The sequence below is a fragment of the Aquarana catesbeiana genome, linkage group LG06 (genome assembly GCF_042186555.1).
Source record: "Aquarana catesbeiana isolate 2022-GZ linkage group LG06, ASM4218655v1, whole genome shotgun sequence".
NCBI classification, from domain to species: Eukaryota; Metazoa; Chordata; class Amphibia; order Anura; family Ranidae; genus Aquarana; species Aquarana catesbeiana.
Window position 1 is genome coordinate 283,799,653 of NC_133329.1, and position 19,173 is coordinate 283,818,825.

Genomic DNA, 19,173 nt, shown 5'->3' on the forward strand with positions numbered 1-19,173 from the left:
TCTTTGTGATGCAACATTAATGCGGTACGGCCTTTGTGGAGGGGCACCTAGCTTGGTGACATGAAGAGTGGCAGGAAACTTAAAGCTGGTGACCCAGTAAATGTACTGGGAGCCTCTCATGGGCAGTGGCACCTTAACAGCACGGGCTCTGAAGGTCCAGCACTGTAAGCCAGGTTTTCAGAGTGTATTACACTGATGATGTCATCAGCTGCATGCACTCTGAATATCTCCTAAAGGGTGAAAGTTTAGGAGATATTCACAGTACCTACAGGTAAGCCTTATTATAGGCTTAACTGTAGGTACAAGTGGTAGTACAGAGCTTAACACCTCTTAGATTTTTTACAAATTTTTTTTTTTACAATGTTTAATTTTTTTTTCAAATTTTTAATTTAATAATTTTATTTTTTTAAACATTTTTTTCACAACTCTGTTGGGGGGGGTCTTTGGTGAGATATCAGGGGTCTAAACAGACCCCCTGAAGTCTCACATTTGAGACAGAGACAGGTACTGAGGACACAGATTCCCCAGTCCCTTTCTCTGCAGCCTCAGTTGCACTGAAAATGAATGAACAGGAGACAGAGACTACTGCCCTTATTTACTAAAGGGAAAAAGACTGTGCACTTTGCAAAGTTGCAGCTGCTCCAGAGCTTAGTAAATGAGCAGCAGCTCTGCTGACTTACATCGTCCAATCATGTGCAAACAAAAATGCTGTTTTTTTATTTTTCTTGCACGTAATTGGATTTTCTTTGCAAAGTGAAGCCTTAGCTCATTTACTAAGCTCTGGAGCAACTGCACTTTGCAAAATGCACAGTCTGTTTGTCTTTAGTAAATTAACCCCAATGGCTAAATTCACATCTATGCATTGGGGGAATGCATGAAAAATGTGCATGCTTTCCCAACATGCACAGAAATGAGCTGCCCTTTAACCGCATGTCGACCAGCCGCCGCAGTTGTACTGTGGCAACATGGCTTGGCTGCGCGAATCACCGTCATGGTACGTCGGTACCATAGATGACCACTAGGGAGCGTGTGCGCTTCGCCTGCTTGTCTATGCCAGGCTCCCGCGATCGCTCAGGGCACACTGAATACCAGGATCTGTGTGTGTAAACACACAGTTTCTGGTTCTCTGAGGGGAGAACAGACAGATCGTCTGTTCATACAGAGTATGAACAGACGATCGGTCATCTCCCCTGCACAGTCCCATCCCCCCTTCAGTTAGAACACGTACTAGGACACACTTAACCCCTTCACTGCCCCCTAGTGGTTAACCCCTTCACTGCCAGTGACATTTTCACAGTAATCAAAGCAATTTTATAGCATTGATCGCTGTAAAAATGCCAATGGTCCCAAAAATGTGTCAAAATTGTCCGCCATAATGTCTCAGTCCCGATAAAAATCGCAGATCGCCGCCATTACTAGTAAAAAAAAATTCAATAATAAAAAAGCCATACAACTATCCCCTATTTTGTAGACGCTATAACTTTTGCGCAAACCAATCAATATACGCTTATTGTAATTTTTTTTTACCAAAAATATGTTGAAGAATACGTATTGGCCTAAAATGAGGAAAAAAAAATTTTTTTATATATATTTTTGGGGATATTTATTGTAGCAAAAAGTAAAAAATATTGCATTTTGTAAAAAAATTGATGCTTTTTTTTGTTTATAGCGCAAACTGCAGAGGCAATCAAATACCACCAAAAGAAAGGTCTATTTGTGGGAAAAAAAGGACGTCAATTTTGTTTGGGTGCAACATCGCATGACCGTGTAATTGTCAGTTAAAGTGACGCAGTGCCGAATCGCAAAAAGTGCTGTGGTCAGGAAAGGGGTAAAATCTTCCAGGGCTGAAGTGGTTAATCAGATGCACAGCAGTTCTATTAATTGTTAATGGCACTCCCATGCATCTGCAAACGTGCACAACGAACTGGACTTTTTCATGGCTTTTCCATGTTGCTTACATGTAGGGCAGCCCATTGAAATTATTGGGCTGCCCTACACATGATATGTGAAAAAAGTGGCCATGCTTGGATGTACATGTACCATCACTGTTAGCACATAAAAAAATAACAATCCTCCATAAACATAGATGGTTCTCTAATGATCAGTGTTCATACAGTTGTGGTACCATGCAGATAGTTTATAGTTTATGTGGTGAGTGTACACTTTTCATTGTACAGGGTGTGCATAAATGAACTTCCCATTATCTGGGACATACACAGAGTGATGGGGGGATGTTTTAGTAGATAGATAGTGCTTAGTATATAGTGTGCCTGCTTAGGAGATGTCTGTCAGCTGGGGGGGGGGGGGGTGTGGCTGCAATCTCTGCTGGCTCCAACACACACAGTTGCCTGTTATTTCAACCCTACTTTTCACCCTACTTAACCCTTCACATGTTCCCACAGAAATTTCCTCCTGACATGAAACTTTGTAGTGTGTACAGCTTACCTCCAGAACAACTTTCCTCACTCGCTCACCTCCCTCCCTACATATGGCAAGCAGTAGTCGGCAGTAGTTATGCTTCTCCTCCGAGTTCTCCCATCACACTGCACTGAAATGGGGATATGACTGAGGGGAACACAGAGCGAGTGTGCAGGAGAACACTGAGGGGTGAGACATACACCACTGGGCAATATACAGGCAGTCCCCGAGTTACGAACACCCGAGTTACGAATGACTCCTACTTACGAACAGCCTCAAATACCGGCCACTTGTGCTCCATGCTGGTCCAGGATACCTCCGGACACATCCCATACTGCAGTACTACATGTACTGCATGGCCAGAAGAGCCCCAAATAACATCACAAGCGCCCGTAACTTCCCACATCCATGCACAGGCGGACGTTACACTTACGAATGCAGTGTTTCGACCAGAAGTTACACTTACAAATGCAGTGTTGTGACTTACGAACAACTTAGACTTACAAACAAACCTACAGTCCCTATTGTGTTCATAACTCGGGGACTTCCTGTATGTATTTAGAAGCAATGACACTGCTACTGACAAACCCCAGGACTGAGCTGTAACGGAACACCTTCTTACAGAGTGTGACTGTCCCTGCTCATGGGGCCCCTTACTGGCCATGGGGCCCTTGGTTGGTGCCCAAGTGCCCTAATGGTCAGTCCGCCCCTGCTCAAGCCTAATGTGATTGTTTGCCAACTTTGTCAGTATACTAAGAACTGACTACTAGAACATTAGGGCAATTAGGGCAGTAGGGTAGTTACTATTCCTACTTGCATCACAAATTTAAAAAAAATGTTATGCTATTGTAGGGGTACGTCATCCATTGTCTACAAAAACATTTTGAATATGTTGGACTTTACTGGTGCCAGAGAGGGGTGACCACACAAAATTATAAAAATATAACTATTTTATTATAAAGTTTTTAAAAAAAAGTTTTTTTTGGATTATTAAAAACCATCAAAGTACAGTTACAGATATGGTTTAGGCCATACTAATAACCATCATTCATGAACTTTGCAAATGATTCAAGAGGTTGACACGTTTTGCCTGTTCGCTTCCTCAAGACCTCCCTATCTTGGTTGCAAAGAAATGGCCTAGCCAGAAGAAAAAGCACCATAATCAAACACAATTCTATAATATTTTGATACAATCAACATCATATGTCTTTCAATATTAAACTTATGCATCACTTTAAAAGTATCGCTTGAGGGTGGTAGTACCATATACGGTATTTGTATTGCTATTGCATGATACTGGTAGTATAGCAAATAAAGGATTCCAGTGGAGTAGAAAATGGCATACATAGTAGAAAAATGGCATACGGACCTATGTATAAACAATATAGATTAACATAGCTACCAGGGAGGGCTGGTTCAGGTGCCAATTATTTGATATTAAAATCAACTAAATTAATTGAATATGGGACCTGTTAGGAGAAACCACTTTATACCACAAAAAGCGATGCTGTATCCTATCCCAGTGTTCTTATTCTAGATTATTCCTACTTACAGTTTGGTTCTAGGTGTGAGCTGTAAGCATCCACAGCAATGTTCAAGCTTTGCAGACTGCAATAATAAGGATCTTGCTGGATAGCTGAGCCGGCAGGGCAACATCAGTTTAGAAACTTTGATAATACAAAACAATTTGTTACTGACAGTCAGCAGCATGACCTGTGGTTGTCTTTCTGTGGTCCCTGACTGTACTGTTACCCTCGCCCATGAATTGTGTTGGCTCTGCAGAAATTCATCCCTGTCTATAGAAAAACGAATTTGCACAGTACTTGAGAGTCTCTTTTTAAAGGTGAATTACATATTTTTATCTCTCTTCAGTTTTGGTATAACAATATCTAGTTCCTCATTTGGTAATATACTTTCTATTTTCTCTTTACAGCACAGTCACTCCATTTATATCTTACAGAAGAGCTTTGAAATTGTTCTGGTTCCTTGTCATATCATTGTGTGTCTCAGAATGCCTCAATGCCCTCTGGATCACTTAGTGCATTTTCCTCACAGCAATTTGCATTTAAAACGTTTCATTTCAACGGTGCAACATTACCTATTCTCTCCAAAATAATATATCCTGCTGAAGGATTCCCTTAATTTGTACACATATATATAAAATTTAACATGATGATGACTATCAATATATAATACTTTAAAATTTCTGCAGAAAATTGTGTTTCAGGCACTTTGTAAGCTTCAGATTAAGCATTTTACTGATTTTGTTTGTCGAACTTGCATTTTTGAGATCCCCTACACTGGTATGTGACCTCTGCAGTGCTTTTCCATTTCCTTTTCTCAGACACCTTTTATTTTCTACAACCATGTTGTGTAATATAGGCCGCTTATTTTAATAACTGGGATCTTTTTTTGCTACTTGTTTGTGCAACCTGGAAATTGCCAGCAACCCATGTGGATGTTATGTATGCTGTATTGTAGTTTTGCATATTTGTTTGGATTTTTTTGAATGGAGTAAAAGACAGTAAAAACTCTCCCTTCACTACCTGTCCTAGAGACACAATTGTAAGTGAGAAGGAACCTACATTTCTCTAAAATGCAGGAATTTTCTGTCATCTGAACAGATGTCACATTAGAAGATTTCCTTTCACCTCCAGTGACAACTGTAAAAATTTGCATTTCCATTTCTTGCGAAAAATAAAATATAATGTTAACCACTTGTCGTTCGGGGCAATTTTGATGGTTTTCACATTCATGGTAAAATCAGTATTCTTTGCCATAAAAGTATACGATATATTTATATAATTTTTCCAAACACTATATATTTTCTAAAAGCAGAGGCCCTGGAGAAAGAAATTGTGGTTTTTGCAGTTTTTCAAAGTGGCACAATATTTGCACAGCCCTTCATCAAACGCAAATTTTTAGGACAAAATACACTTAAAGTGGTATTAAACCCCAAAGTAAACATTTATTATATGGCAGCTCACCAAGTCTTAGATGTGATGGCTGCATTCCTTTTCTTTCTTAGGCTTTCTTTGTTCTATATTCATCTGGTGATCCAGTTAGTAAGTCTGTTATTTTTCAAAATAATAAGCTTTTGTGCTGATGTATTAAGTTGCAGGGATGAGACAAACCATTTACCACTGGCAGGGGTGCTTAAAATGATCAGTTTTATTTATGTAAAACTGTTATCTCAAAAGGAAAGAGAAGTTTGCTATAACAGCTTACAAAGTTTTAGCTGGAGTTTGGCTTCAGTTTGTTAGTGCATTTAATTCTGCTAGCACGTCATAGTTTCTTCTTTCATTTTACACTCTTAGGGCTCATGCACACTGCATCTCAAAGAAGGCCAAAGGCTTTTGAGCTTTTTTGAGAGCTAATTTTTTTCTGCCTGGAAACTCCCCTCCATGTTAGCCAATGTGTCTGTGCACACTATGGCATTTTCCAGAGTTTACAAGCATATGAGGTTACAGGCAGAAAAAACCTCCTACCGAACTCCCATTTTTGAGAAGAGATTTTGAGCAGAAAAGACACTTAAGTACCCAAAAATGCCAGAAAAAGTGTGAAATAGCATGAAAAAGTGCAAAAAAGCACAGAAAATAATGGAAAAATGAGCTGAGGGTAGGGTTCATGAAAAAAAAATGCTTATGCTCACAAAAGCGCAATAAAAAAGCATGAAAGAACACAATAAAAAACACATTTCTTCAAGCTTTTAGGCAGAGAAATAGAAGAACAAATACCTATAAAAACAGCTTTTTTTAGCTGCAGTGTGCACGAGCCCTTATTGCTTATAACAGTTATGTTTACTGTTAAAAGCAATAGGTAACTGCTGTGAATGATTTTTCATTCATGACAGCTTGCTTACTGTTGACATGCTGTGGTTGGCTACAGCTTATCACATGGTACAGGGTGTCAGGTACCAAGTAATAACTGTGGGTCAATCACAGCTTCACAACACTAAGCAAGCAATCATGAATGGAAACCATTCATGGCTGTTTGTTTACATTGCTCATAGCAATCACATAATTACAATCATAGCGATCACATTATACCCTGGCCACTCACAGTGGCTGGGTACTGAGTGTCATGATCTGATGTGTCCACAGGACTAAGCTGCTGTGCGCTCCAGAGGGCGTGTTAGTGCACATGTGCCGGGCGACGTACCAGTATGTTGCCTGGTGGCACATACCTGGTTATAGAGCCTGACGTGAAGAGGGCAGTCTCTCTTACAGATCCTGCTTAGGGACCACTGGGAGAATGACAATGGCCACAAGAACACAGTGAGGTATGAGTGCCTGTAGTAAGTCCAGTAGACTTTACATGTAACTAACTGATACTTCACCAGGGATGAGCCAGAAGACAGAAGCAGCTGACAGCGAATGGATGCAGTAGACCCAGAGCTGGCAGGTAGCAGACTGGCAGGTGCTTGGCTGGCTGGCAACAGGTGGCTTATGCTGAGCAGGCAGAAAGGAGCCAGGCAAAAAGCATACTGGTCAGACAGTGCCGTGGCAGACAGAGATGAGCAGGATACAGAATCAGGTATGCTGGATCGGTAACAGTTGGTCTGATCAGGCATAAATAGGCAGGAGAAGTCAGGACACAGTCCGAGGTCAGCAACGGTGAAGCAGATCAGGCAAGACAAGAGCAGGAACAAGCAGATTAGGCAGGTTAAGTGGCATGTAATAATGGCATAATAGTCAAAAGATGAATCATACACTATCATGCTATAACCAGGTCCACCACAGGACATGTACAGAGGTACTTGAAGGGACAGGTAAGAAAGGAGACAAATTGAGAGTAAAGATGTAGAAGGTAAGAAAGATAAAAACCAAAGGTCATTGTCATTGTTGGACTTTTGGCATGCAGTAAAAAGTCTAGTCTTAGAGGATGTATCAATGGTTGACATTGAGGTTAGCAGTGATTACTGCCTGGCAACAGGCCTGGATCAAAAGAATAGATGGTTTGATGCGTTAAGACGTTAGTGTCACCATAAGGAATATGGGTACCATCATGGGTCCTGACTAGGGATGAGCTTCGTGTTCGAGTCGAACCCATGTTCGACTCGAACATCGGCTGTTCGATCGTTCGTCGAATTGCGAACGATATGGGCCGTTCGCGCCAAATTCGTGTGGCGCGTCACGGCCCATAATTCACTGCGGCATCGCAGTGCATTGCTTGCTGATGATTGGCCAAGCATGCACTATGACCCGCATGCTTGGCCAATCACAGCGCCGCCTTAACAGAGAGCCATAATTGGCCAAAGCCAAGGAGGCTTTGGCCAATTATGGCTCAGGGGATTTAGTACACGCCCCACACTATATAAGGCCGCCTGCACGGCGGCCCTGTGCAGTGTGTTCCGGTGTGCTTAGAGAGAGAGAGAGACAGTGTCATTTCATTTGAGTTAGCTAGATTAGGCAGGACAGTCAGTCAGTTAGCTGCACTTAAAGTGTATTGTGTATATATATGCATCCCAGGTGTTGCATATATATATATATATATATATATATACACTGTATTCAGTTTAGCTAGATCCATTCCTGTTATCTTCTAGACTATTTACATTTAGTGCAGTGCGTCCTGCTCACAGTGTTCAGCTAGATCCGTTCCTGTTATATTCCTACTGACAGGCAGGCTTGTCTTGTTACAGCATTTTGAAGAAAATTACTGGTGTTCTTTTGATCCTATTAGTACCACAGTCAGGCAGCTAGACTATTTACATTTAGTGCAGTGCGTCCTGCTCACAGTGTTCAGCTATCTGTTATCTTCTTACTGACAGGCAGGCTTGTCTTGTTACAGTATTTTAAAGAAAATTACTGGTGTTCTTTTGATCCTATTAGTACCACAGTCAGGCAGCTAGACTATTTACAGTTAGTGCAGTGCGTCCTGCCCACAGTGTTCTGCTAAACCTACAAGTAAGTGGGGTGCGTCCTGCTCACAGTGTTCAGCTAAACCTACAAGTTAGTGGGGTGCGTCCACCTCACAGTGTTCAGCTAAACCTACAAGCTAGTGGGGTGCGTCCTGCTCACAGTGTTCAGCTAGATCCGTTTCTGTTATCTTCTTACTGACAGGCAGGCTTGTCTTGTTACAGTAAATACAGCTACCTGAAGAAAATTGCTGGTGTTCTTTTGATCCTATTAGTACCACAGTCAGGCAGCTAGACTATTTACAGTTAGTGCAGTGCGTCCTGCTCACAGTGTTCTGCTAAACCTACAAGTTAGTGGGGTGCGTCCTGCTCACAGTGTTCAGCTAAACCTACAAGTTAGTGGGGTGCGTCCACCTCACAGTGTTCAGCTAAACCTACAAGCTAGTGGGGTGCGTCCTGCTCACAGTGTTCAGCTAGATCCGTTCCTGTTATCTTCTTACTGACAGGCAGGCTTGTCTTGTTAAAGTAAATACAGCTACCTGAAGAAAATTGCTGGTGTTCTTTTGATCCTATTAGTACCACAGTCAGGCAGCTAGACTATTTACAGTTAGTGCAGTGCGTCCTGCTCACAGTGTTCTGCTAAACCTACAAGTTAGTGGGGTGCGTCCTGCTCACAGTGTTCAGCTAAACCTACAAGTTAGTGGGGTGCGTCCACCTCACAGTGTTCAGCTAAACCTACAAGCTAGTGGGGTGCGTCCTGCTCACAGTGTTCAGCTAGATCCATTCCTGTTATCTTCTTACTGACAGGCAGGCTTGTCTTGTTACAGTAAATACAGCTACCTGAAGAAAATTGCTGGTGTTCTTTTGATCCTATTAGTACCACAGTCAGGCAGCTAGACTATTTACAGTTAGTGCAGTGCGTCCTGCTCACAGTGTTCTGCTAAACCTACAAGTTAGTGGGGTGCGTCCTGCTCACAGTGTTCAGCTAAACCTACAAGTTAGTGGGGTGCGTCCACCTCACAGTGTTCAGCTAAACCTACAAGCTAGTGGGGTGCGTCCTGCTCACAGTGTTCAGCTAGATCCGTTCCTGTTATCTTCTTACTGACAGGCAGGCTTGTCTTGTTACAGTATTTTAAAGAAAATTACTGATGTTCTTTTGATCCTATTAGTACCACAGTCAGACAGCTAGACTATTTACAGTTAGTGCAGTGCGTCCTGCTCACAGTGTTCTGCTAAACCTACAAGTTAGTGGGTGCGTCCTGCTCACAGTGTTCAGCTAAACCTACAAGTTAGTGGGGTGCGTCCACCTCACAGTGTTCAGCTAAACCTACAAGCTAGTGGGGTGCGTCCTGCTCACAGTGTTCAGCTAGATCCGTTTCTGTTATCTTCTTACTGACAGGCAGGCTTGTCTTGTTACAGTAAATACAGCTACCTGAAGAAAATTGCTGGTGTTCTTTTGATCCTATTAGTACCACAGTCAGGCAGCTAGACTATTTACAGTTAGTGCAGTGCGTCCTGCTCACAGTGTTCTGCTAAACCTACAAGTTAGTGGGGTGCGTCCACCTCACAGTGTTCAGCTAAAGCTACCTGTAGAAGGTTGGTGGTGTTCTCATGCTACAGGCAGGCAGTTGATTTTGCTAGCTGCAGTATCAGTACATATATATATATATATATATATATCCCAGCTTAGTGCAGCTACAGGCCATTAGTATGTCTGGAAGGCCAAGAAGGAGAGGCAGACAGTCACAAGCCAATAAGAGAGGGCAAGCAGGCTCTGTGTCTAGTGCTGGTCATGGAGACGGTGCATCCTCATCAGCACGTGGCCATGGGACACGCTTGGCCTTTTTTTCGGCAGCTGGCCATGTTGAGCCGCAACATGCGGAAGGCTTGGTCGAGTGGAAGACCAAGCCGTCCTCATCCTCCTCATCCTCTCTCACCCATGCCCAGGGTACTTTGTCTGGCAAAGCAGCGGCCTCTTCCCTCGGCTCAATGTCATCAGTGACTCCTTCCCTAGCCCCACCATGTCCTCCTGAGGAGTCCCTCGAACTGTTTGACCACAGTGTTGGGTACATGCTCCAGGAGGATGCCCAGCGTTTGGAAGGCTCTGATGATGATACTGAGCTCGATGAAGGCAGTAACACGAGCACGGACAGAGGGGGTGCCCAAGAAGGACAGCAATCTGGCAGTCATGCTCCCCCTGCTGCAGCATACTGCCAGGTTTGCTCCAGTGATGAGGAGGGAGGGGATGATGAGGTCACTGACTCAACGTGGGTGCCTGATAGGAGAGAGGAGGAGGAGGAGGCGGCACATCACCAACGAGGCAGGATGCCCTCCAGGGGCCAGCCTAAGGGCAGCACATTGACTGCATCACACCCCAAAGCTCCACATGTGCAGGGCGCTGCAGTCTCTGCGCGTTATTCAAAAAGTTCTTTGGTGTGGGCCTTTTTTGAGACAAGTGCATCAGATCGCACCGCTGCTATTTGCAACATATGTCTCAAGCGTATCTCGCGTGGCCAAAACATCTCCCGCTTGGGTACCACATGCTTGACCAGACATATGTTGACCTGCCATGCAGTTCGTTGGCAAGCGTATCTAAAAGACCCACACCAAAGAACAAAGAGGACCTCTGCTTGCTCCTCATCAGCTGAGATTTCCAACCCCACTAGACCTTCAGTCCTCTCTGAGACCTGCACTGAGAGGAATGAAGGTGTAGAATTAGGTGTGTCACAGCCACGTACTTGTGGGCAATCTGATTTTGGTACACCGACGTCAGATTGTACCAGGCAAATTTCCCTGCCCCAGCTGCTGCACCGCCGAAAGAAGTTTGCTCCCAGCCATCCACATGCCCAACGGCTGAATGCTAGCTTGGCAAAATTGCTAGCACTTCAACTGCTGCCTTTTCAGTTGGTAGACTCTGCCCCCTTCCGTGAGTTTGTGGAATGTGCGGTTCCTCAGTGGCAGGTACCCAAACGCCACTTTTTCTCACGGAAGGCGATTCCGGCTCTCTACCAGCATGTGGAAGGCAATGTCCATGCCTCGCTGGACAGGCCGGTCAGTGGTAAGGTGCATATTACCGCTGACTCATGGTCCAGCAGGCATGGACAGGGACGTTACCTAAGTTTCACGGCGCATTGGGTGACTCTGCTGGCAGCTGGGAAGGATGCAGGACAAGGTGCAGTAGTGTTGGAGGTTGTTCCGCCACCACGCCTCCAAAATGCTAATGATTGTGACACACCTCTCTCCTCCACCCCCTCCTCTTCTTCTTCCTCCATGGCCTCTTCCTCGGAACCAGCGGTGCTCCGTAGTCGTTCAAGGGGCTACGCAAGTACGCAGGCCAAAAGATGCCATGCGGTGCTTGAGCTGGTGTGCTTGGGGGACAGGAGCCACACTGGGGCAGAGGTTCTGTCAGCTCTGCAGGGGCAGGTTCAGAGGTGGTTGAAGCCACGTCAACTTAAGGCAGGAATGGTGGTTTGCGACAATGGCACCAATCTCCTCTCTGCCCTCCGACAGGGACAAATGACCCATGTGCCCTGTTTGGCTCACGTCCTTAACTTGGTGGTGCAGCGGTTCTTGGGCAGGTACCCGGGCTTACAGGATGTCCTGAGGCAGGCCAGGAAAGTCTGTGTGCATTTCCGCCGGTCATATAATGCCAGTGCTCGGCTGACGGTCCTCCAAAAGGAGTTTAACCTGCCCAAGAACCGCCTAATCTGTGACATGCCCACCAGGTGGAACTCAACGTTGGCCATGCTGCAGCGGCTGCACACGCAGCAGAGGGCCATCAATGAGTACCTGTGCGACTATGGCACCAGGACAGGGTCAGGGGAGCTTGTTTTTTTTTCCCCACGCCAGTGGGCCATGATCAGGGATGCATGCACTGTCCTGTCACCATTTGAGGAGGCCACGAGGATGGTGAGCAGTGACAGTGCATGCATCAGTGACACTGTCCCCCTTGTCCACCTGTTGGAGCACACGCTGCGTGGAATAATGGACAGGGCACTTGAGGCAGAACAGAGGCAGGAAGCTCTCAAGGCCCCCTTTATCCAGACAGTGTTCCTGCGTGCCCGCCGATCACACAGGAAGAGGACGAGGAGGAAGAGGAGGAGGAGGAGGAAGATTGTGTCAGTATGGAGGTGGAGCCTGGCACTCAGCATCAGCAGCAGTCTTTAAGGGATCAGTCCCAAGAAACACATGGACTTGTACGTGGCTGGGAGGAGGTGGCTGCGGACCATGTCGTCCTTAGTGACCCAGAGGACTCCGGACCGAATGCCTCAGCAAACCTACGCTGCATGGCCTCCCTGATCCTGCAAAGCCTGCGTAAGGATCCTCGTATTCGTGGTATCAAGGAGAAGGACCAATACTGGCTGGCAACCCTCCTTGATCCACGTTACAAGGGTAAGGTTGCGGACCTTATCTTGCCATCGCAGAGGGAGCAGAGGATGAAACATCTTCGGGAGGCCTTGCAGAAAGGTCTGTGCAACGTGTTCCCAGAGACTGGGAGGTTACAAACTCCTGTTTCTGGACAACGTGTTGCTGAGGCTTCGGTCAGTCAAAGAAGGAGCGGTGGAGAAGGTGGCCGTCTGACCGATGCGTTCAGACAATTTTTTGGTCCGCAGCCCCAAGGTATGATTGGTTCCAGCAACCATCGCCAGCGTCTGTTTTACATGGTGCAGGAATACCTAGGGGCAAGATCAGACTTGGACACCTTTCCCACCGAAAATCCTCTGGGTTACTGGGTCTTGAGGATGGATCACTGGCCAGAGCTTGCACAGTATGCAGTTGAGCTACTGGCCTGTCCTGCATCCAGCGTTCTTTCGGAACGCACATTCAGTGCTGCTGGAGGCGTGGTAACCGATCACAGGGTGCGTCTGTCCACTGACTCGGTCGATCGACTGACCTTCATAAAAATGAATGAGTCTTGGATCACCACCAGCTACCAAGCACCTGATGCTGATGTAACCGAATATTTTTTTTTGAAATCTCAGATCCTTTCAAAGACTGCCTATGCTGATGCTGAGTGACTATCCCTGAGTAATTATCCTCTTCCTCCTCAATCATCACGCTGATAGCTTGTAAGAACATTTTTGGTTCTGGGTGCCACCACCAGTGCCTAAGGCACAATTTTTCAGCCCCTGTTTAACAGGGGCGTGTAATTACGATTTTTGATGTAATACTTTGCAGCAGGGCTCGTTCCTGCATTCCAACTAGAGTGTCTGTGAGGGGTTGCATTGTTGTGGCACCAGCACCAGTGCCTAAGGCCTAATTTTTCAGCTCCTGTTCAACAGGGGCATGTAATTACAATTCTTGATCTAATATTTCACAGCAGAGCCCTGTGAGGGCTTACAGTGTTGTGGCCACAGCAACACCTAAGGCCCAAATTTCTGCTGAGTATATAGGGCAGGACCCTACTTTCAAACAACTAACTTACAAACAACTCCTACTTGCAAACGGAAGGAGACAACAGGAAGTGAGAATAAATCTACCCCTAGGAAGGGAAATTCTCTCCTGTAAGAGTTAATATGGGAAAAACATTTCTCCTTTCCACTGATGCTTTCCAATCCATTGGGACAAAAAGTGAGGTGAAATCTTCTGAAGAGGAGGAAAGACAGCAAAACAAATGTCACAGGGGTGATAACCCTTCCCTATGTTTTCCAAAAAGCTTAAAAAAGATTTTTTGGCTGGAGCTAAACACGTTAAAAATGTACCCGTTCAAAATTACAAAGAGAGTCTACTTAACAACAAACCTACAGCCTGTATACTGCTGTTCAGAGTATATAGGGCCTGGTGGCCCCACACCTTTCCTTATTTTAATTTGGGTGCGGGGTTCCCCTTAATATCCATACAAGACCCAAAGGGCCTGGTAATGGACTGGGGGGTACCCATGCCGTTTGTCTCACTGATTTTCATCCATATTGCCAGGACCCGACATTACATTAAACCCGCAAGCAGTTTTAAATGAGATTTTTTCCTTTAAAAATGACATTTGGTGCAGGGACTGTTCTAAACACGGGAAACACGCGTCACTTTACAGGCATACTATAGACACCCCTCAGGTACGATATTTAAAGGAATATTTCACTTTTTTTTTTTTTTACTTTAAGCATCATTAAAATCACTGCTCCCGAAAAAACGGCCGTTTTTAAAAGTTTTTTTTGCATTGATACATGTCCCCTGGGGTAGGACCCGGGTCCCCAAACCCTTTTTAGGACAATACCATGCAAATTAGCCTTTAAAATGAGCACTTTTGATTTCGAACGTTCGAGTCCCATAGACGTCAATGGGGTTCTAACGTTCGTGCGAACTTTCGGTCCGTTCGCAGGTTCTGGTGCGAACCGAACCGGGGGGTGTTCGGCTCATCCCTAGTCCTGACTGAAACGATTACTGTGATGGACCATTCAGCACCCGTTGTCAAGATATAGCTTCCTCCAGGCTGGAGCCAGGAACCAGGTATTGATGCTGAATATTGCACTCAAAGACTAGACAACACTAGCTTAGGTGCAAACTAAAACTCACTTTATTAAAACTCAGACACATACTTTATACCCCAAAGAGGACATTCCCCTCTTTGAGATGTTAGCATGACAATGCCAACTGGTAAAGAGTAATATCATTAGTAGGGATGGGGGAGCATAAGTTCAGGCCGAACTTTGGTTGTTTGGATGTTCTGCGAACACCGAACAATATGTGGTGTTCGGGGCAAATTCGAAAGCCGCGGAACCCCGTTTAAGTCTATGGGACACTAACATGAAAAATCAAAAGTGTTCATTTTAAAGGCTTATATGCAAGTTATTGTTATAAAAAGTGTTTGGGCCCCAGGGGACATGTATCAATGCAAAATAAATTTTTTTTTAAAAACGTCCGTTTTTTCGGGAGCAGTGAGTTTTTAATGCTTAAAGTGAAACAATAAAAATTAAATATACCTTTAAATATTGTGCCTGGGGGGTGTCTATAGTATGCCTGTAAAGTGGCACATTTCTCCTGTGTTTAGAACAGTACCACATCGAAATGACATTTCTAAAGGAAAAATTTGGGTCTGGTATGAATATTAAGGGGAACCCCCAAACCAAAATTAAAAAAAAAAATTGCGTGGGGGTACCCCTAAAATCCATACCATGCCCTTTGGGTCTGATATGGAAATTAAGGGGAACCCTGCGCCATTTAAAAAAAAATGGCATAGGGGTCCCCCCAAAATCCATACCAGGCCCTTATCCGAGCACGCAACCTGGCAGGCCTCAGGAAAAGAGGGCGGGATGAGAAAGCAGACCCCTCCTCCTGAATCATACCAGGCCACATGCCCTCAATATGGGAAGAGTGCTTTGGGGTAACCCCCCAAAGCACTTTGTCCCTATGTTGATGGGGACAAGGGCCTCATCCCCACAACCCTTGCCCGGTGGGTGTGGGGGGTCTGCAGGCGGAGGGCTTATCGGAATCTGGAAGCCCCCTTTAACAAGGGGACCCCCAGATCCCAGCCTCCCCCCATGTGAAATGGTAACGGGGTACAAATGTACCCCTACCATTTCACAAAAAAGTGTCAAAATGTTAAAAACGACATGACACAGCTTTGGACAAGTCCTTTGTTAAAAAATAAAAAATAAAAATGTCCCATGATGCTCATTCATCTTCTTCTATCACATCGCGATGAACCGAAAAAGAAAAAAAGAAAAATCCGCAACCAACCCGCCTCCATGGGAGGCTCCCGCCGTGTGAGGCTTCTTCGCTTGTGACAGTTCTATAACTGAGGGCGGGGTCACCCGGTTACTTCATCTGGTGGCCCCGTCCTCAGTTACATAAGAACTGTCACAAGCAAAGAAGCATCACAAGGTGGGAGCCTCCCATGGAGGCGAGTCGGTTGCGGATTCTTTTTTTTTTCTTTTTCGGTCCGTTGCCGTGATAGAAGAAGATGAATGGACATCGGGGCTGTCCAAACTCTTTTTGTTTAGAAAAAAACATTTCCCTCTGTGTGATCTATGTACAGAACAAGGATTTTAACAAACTTTGTTGCAGATCCCTACCTTTTGTTATTCTGAATAAATCCCTGTGTCTGTGTTTGTATCTATGTGTTAAAGTGAGTCTAATAGGAGTGGTTTCAGAATTATCAATCAGCTGTGCACCTGCAGGGCACTAATGAGGAAAGCTGCTGAGCCTGCATCCCTTTAGACATGATTTCCTATTGGGAGTATATCACCAAAAATGACATTTTTGTTGCAGGGGATGTCCAAAATCTGACTTGTAGTGCAGGCTTCTGGGGAAATTGGTGAGCCAATCATACAAGCAGGAAATTATGTTTCGGGGGGTGTTCTATAAATATTCTGTGTACAGAACACCTCCAGGTAGCCATATTGCATTGCATTTGCAGAAAATTACAGAGCTGCATATTTAAAAGGAAAGGTCATTCTTAATGACATTCAATGACAATATGACTTGTTTCGCTATTGTATACACTATATTATTTTTTATTTATTTGCTTTTTTTTCCCCACGAAAGTGGAGTTAACCTTTAAGCACAAGCGAATAAAGTTAAAAATCACACACAAATCAAGCTTGAAGAGTATTGTGTGTGTGTGTTACTTTGTCATGAAAGGGATTTTAAATAAGGAACCCAAATAAAGGTACTTACCAGAGTAGGCATCATGTCTTCATATGGAACAATTTAGGAAACAGTTTGAAAAATCCACAGAGAGAGGAAGATCTCAGGATGGGGAGAGTTAGAGGATCAGCCAGGATGACCTGATCCCTGATCATCAGGTTTGGACAATGTGCTGTTGGTTTTGGTAACTGTGCAAATTGTCTCAGATCAGAGAAGCTGAGAAAGGAGAATAAATCTTTTGACTCTTCGGAAGTAGTTGATGTTTGCTATTGAAAATATTAAACATTTGACAACTGTTTCTTCATGTTATGATATGTACCCTCTAAAACTTCAATAAAAGTTTATTAAAAGTGAATTTAACAAGCTGTGATCATGTGTAGACTTGGTGCCCTGCTCAAAGCTGGAGAATAACAGGTGTCCCTACTGGTGTTCAGAAAGTGGGAGCAGGCGTCAGGCACTAATTCAGAGGCGTGGACATACGTGGGGTAAGAGGCTGCTCAAAACCAACCAGTGCTTTAGATGTGGATATGGAGGTGATCAAGCCCCATGACCAAGCACCGGTAGGTGGAGCGAAACATGTCAGGGGGCCGGAGCAGCGCTGGCTGAGGCCACACACAGCAATATCCACATCTGAAGAACTGGGTTGGTCTTGAGCGCCGTCTTACCCCACATATGAAAATAACAAGATTTTTAAAGGGAAATACCCAAGGATGGCATATCTTGCAGTTCTGCAGGATTTCAACATAAGGCTTCAGAGCTCAACACTTTTGTATAGTAGAGAAGGGTCCAAGTCAGTGAAAACTGTGGCTTGAAATAATGCAGATTTTTCCCTCGCTGCTTGCAATAGTCACTCTTTTATATTGTAGAAGTGAAGTTTTACTTTGATATTCCTCAGAAGACAGCGAGATAGGACTCTATGGAACCTATTAATTTCCAGCCTGTCCACAGGAATTTCAAGTGCCAATTCCTGAAATAAGGCTGTGTTTGTGGAATGGAGATTGACTACAATTTCTGGTAAGCCCCTCACCCTAAGATTTGATTGGCTGGCTTTCCTCTTAGGAATGTAGAGTTTGAACCTTAAACTTCATCCTCATGGCCCTCCACAACTATGGTCATATTAGCCAATTCTATGTTCAACATTCTATGTTCAGGTCCATAATTGGAACATTTGCTTTGGAACTTGTCCGATAGATCCAACAGTACTGATGAAAAGGCCGAAACAGGTCTGGAGAATTATACAGGGAGTAACCCTAGACTACCATAGCACTCCTAGACTCGCAACAGCAGGGATTTTAAATGCCATTTTGTCGATGGCGTGCGCAAGTGCCTCTATGGTGATGTGTTGACTAGGTTATTGCTTTGCCTTTTCGCCAGTCAGGACCATAGCTGGTGGTAGTGTGAGGTTAAATGATCGATCTCAGAATGATATTGTGAAGGAAGATATGGTGAATGTCAGATTTGCTGCTTTATAAATACTGTGGGGTTGATTTACTAAAACTTGAGTGTGCAAAATCTGGTGCAGCTGTGCATAGAATCCAATCAGCTTCCAGGTTATTTTGGTTAAAGCTTAATTTAACAAACTGAAGTTAAAAGCTGATTGGCTACCTTGCACAGCTGGCACCAGATTTTACACTCCCTGGTTTTAGTAAATCAACCCTGTCTGTGTGTGTAAATCTTACATATAGTTTTAAGTATGTTTGGAAAAATGCTTCACTGTATAAATTTTTCTTAACCACTTGCTGACTGTATAACTTACATTTACAGTGGCAAAGTGTCACGGCTGCGCATTATCACGTACATGTGTTCCCCGCCAGGGCCCAGCAGCAGGGACCATGGACTCGATGTTTGCTGGCACCTGCCGAATGTTCAGTACATAGGCAGAATGGCGATCTGCCTATGTAAACAAGGCAGGTCGCCATTCTATCAGTAGGAAAGGCATAGATTCTGTGTTCCTGAAAAGCAGGGACATGGATCTCTGCATTCCCTTAGTAAAAACACCTCCCCCCACAGTACACAAGCACTGGCTAGGAACATATTTAACCCTTAAATTGCCCCTGATGTTAACCCCTTCCCAGACCGTCTCATTAGTGCAGTGACAGTGCATATTTTTTAGCACTGGTCACTGTATTAGTATCACTGGTCCCCAAAAAGTGTCAAAACTGTCAGTAAAGGCCTGTACACACGATGCAAATTTTGGAAAGGAATTGTCGTTCAACGGCCTGTCATCCAAAATTCTTACCATAAGTATGCTCCTTTCGACATTTGATTTTCATTTTTCGTAAGACAAAAGCTGGATGAGCAGACTAGTAATT